Below are 3269 nucleotides of genomic sequence, written 5' to 3'. Positions count from 1 at the left end.
AGTAATATCTTTATGAGCAGCTCGTGAAATGTTGGCTGTTATCATAACTCTGCAGTGAGCTTCTGTAACGGCTCGGGAGTCATGTGACCGCCCCAGAGACTCATGGGAATGAACACAGTACAATAATCTCATCACTGAACTCTGATCACATGACACACACACTCAGCACAATCACTCACTGACACACACTTCTGCACACAATCAAAACCATTCTAGTGCTATAATGCTCATGGCTGCACAGAAGGTGTGTGTGTGTGTGTGTGTGTGTGTGTGTGTGTGTGTCTGAATGTTCTAAGAAAAACATTATGTTTTTAAAAATGTTTTTTACTTAGTTATGTGAAACTTCCATTGTATCTTTCTGAAAACATTACTCTAGAGTGTCCTCTGAGCGTTACTCTAGAGTGTTCTCTGAGCGTTACTCTAGAGTGTTCTCTGAGCGTTACTCTAGAGCGTTCTCTGAGCGTTACTCTAGAGCGTTCTCTGAGCGTTACTCTAGAGTGTTTTCTGAGTGTTACTCTAGAGTGTTCTCTGAGTGTTACTCTAGTGTGTTCTCTGAGCGTTACTCTAGAGTGTCCTCTGAGCGTTACTCTAGAGTGTTCTCTGAGCGTTACTCTAGAGTGTTCTCTGAGCGTTACTCTAGAGTGTTCTCTGAGCGTTACTCTAGAGTGTTCTCTGAGCGTTACTCTAGAGCGTTCTCTGAGCGTTACTCTAGAGTGTTCTCTGAGCGTTACTCTAGAGTGTCCTCTGAGCGTTACTCTAGAGTGTTCTCTGAGCGTTACTCTAGAGTGTTCTCTGAGCGTTACTCTAGAGTGTTCTCTGAGCGTTACTCTAGAGTGTTCTCTGAGCGTTACTCTAGTGTGTTCTCTGAGCGTTACTCTAGTGTGTTCTCTGAGCGTTACTCTAGAGCGTTCTCTGAGCGTTACTCTAGAGTGTTCTCTGAGCGTTACTCTAGAGTGTTCTCTGAGCGTTACTCTAGAGTGTTCTCTGAGCGTTACTCTAGTGTATTCTCTGAGCGTTACTCTAGAGTGTTCTCTGAGCGTTACTCTAGAGTGTTCTCTGAGCGTTACTCTAGAGTGTTCTCTGAGCGTTACTCTAGTGTTCTCTGAGCGTTACTCTAGAGTGTTCTCTGAGCATTACTCTAGAGTGTTCTCTGAGCGTTACTCTAGAGTGTCCTCTGAGTGTTACTCTAGAGTGTTCTCTGAGCGTTACTCTAGAGTGTTCTCTGAGCGTTACTCTAGAGTGTTCTCTGAGCGTTACTCTAGAGTGTTCTCTGAGCGTTACTCTAGAGCGTTCTCTGAGCGTTACTCTAGAGCGTTCTCTGAGCGTTACTCTAGAGCGTTCTCTGAGCGTTACTCTAGAGTGTTCTTTGAGCGTTACTCTAGAGCGTTCTCTGAGCGTTACTCTAGAGTGTTCTCTGAGTGTTACTCTAGAGCGTTCTCTGAGCGTTACTCTAGAGTGTTCTTTGAGCGTTACTCTAGAGTGTTCTCTGAGCGTTACTCTAGAGTGTTCTCTGAGCGTTACTCTAGAGTGTTCTCTGAGCGTTACTCTAGAGTGTTCTCTGAGCGTTACTCTAGAGTGTTCTCTGAGCGTTACTCTAGAGTGTTCTTTGAGCGTTACTCTAGAGTGTTCTCTGAGCGTTACTCTAGAGCGTTCTCTGAGCGTTACTCTAGAGTGTTCTTTGAGCGTTACTCTAGAGTGTTCTCTGAGCGTTACTCTAGAGTGTTCTCTGAGCGTTACTCTAGAGTGTTCTCTGAGCGTTACTCTAGAGTGTCCTCTGAGCGTTACTCTAGAGTGTTCTCTGAGCGTTACTCTAGTGTTCTCTGAGCGTTACTCTAGAGTGTTCTCTGAGTGTTACTCTAGAGTGTTCTCTGAGCGTTACTCTAGAGAGTTCTCTGAGCGTTACTCTAGAGTGTTCTCTGAGCGTTACTCTAGAGTGTTCTCTGAGCGTTACTCTAGAGTGTTCTCTGAGCGTTACTCTAGAGCGTTCTCTGAGCGTTACTCTAGAGTGTTCTCTGAGCGTTACTCTAGAGTGTTCTCTGAGCGTTACTCTAGAGTGTTCTCCGAGTTTTACTCTAGAGTGTTCTCTGAGCGTTACTCTAGAGTGTTCTCTGAGCGTTACTCTAGTGTGTTCTCTGAGCGTTACTCTAGAGTGTTCTCTGAGCGTTACTCTAGAGTGTTCTCTGAGCGTTACTCTAGAGTGTTCTCTGAGCGTTACTCTAGAGAGTTCTCTGAGCGTTACTCTAGAGCGTTCTCTGAGCGTTACTCTAGAGTGTTCTCTGAGCGTTACTCTAGTGTGTTCTCTGAGCGTTACTCTAGAGTGTTCTCTGAGCGTTACTCTAGAGTGTTCTCTGAGCGTTACTCTAGAGTGTTCTCTGAGCGTTACTCTAGAACGTTCTCTGAGCGTTACTCTAGAGTGTTCTCTGAGCGTTACTCTAGAACGTTCTCTGAGCGTTACTCTAGAGTGTTCTCTGAGCGTTACTCTAGAGTGTTCTCTGAGCGTTACTCTAGAGTGTTCTCTGAGCGTTACTCTAGAACGTTCTCTGAGCGTTACTCTAGAGTGTTCTCTGAGCGTTACTCTAGAGTGTTCTCTGAGCGTTACTCTAGAGTGTCCTCTGAGCGTTACTCTAGAGTGTCCTCTGAGCGTTACTCTAGAGTGTTCTCTGAGCGTTACTCTAGAGTGTTCTCTGAGCGTTACTCTAGAGTGTTCTCTGAGCGTTACTCTAGTGTTCTCTGAGCGTTACTCTAGAGTGTTCTCTGAGCGTTACTCTAGAGTGTTCTCTGAGCGTTACTCTAGAGTGTTCTCTGAGCGTTACTCTAGAGCGTTCTCTGAGCGTTACTCTAGAGTGTTCTCTGAGCGTTACTCTTGAGTGTTCTCTGAGGGTTACTCTAGAGTGTTCTCTGAGCGTTACTCTAGAGTGTTCTCTGAGCGTTACTCTAGAGTGTTCTCTGAGCGTTACTCTAGAGCGTTCTCTGAGTGTTACTCTAGAGTGTTCTCTGAGCGTTACTCTTGAGTGTTCTCTGAGGGTTACTCTAGAGTGTTCTCTGAGCGTTACTCTAGAGTGTTCTCTGAGCGTTACTCTAGAGTGTTCTCTGAGCGTTACTCTAGAGTGTTCTCTGAGCGTTACTCTAGAGCGTTCTCTGAGCATTACTCTTGAACTTTGAATGAACGTTCCATGAACATTACTAGAACGTTTGCTCATAACTCTGAGAGAACCTTGACACAAAGTTCCCTGCTCTCTGGGTAGATTTGACTAAAGTAGGTCGCATTT

Source organism: Pseudorasbora parva, chromosome 13 (genome assembly GCF_024679245.1).
Source record: "Pseudorasbora parva isolate DD20220531a chromosome 13, ASM2467924v1, whole genome shotgun sequence".
NCBI lineage: Eukaryota > Metazoa > Chordata > Actinopteri > Cypriniformes > Gobionidae > Pseudorasbora > Pseudorasbora parva.
This window is presented reverse-complemented; position numbering follows the sequence as displayed.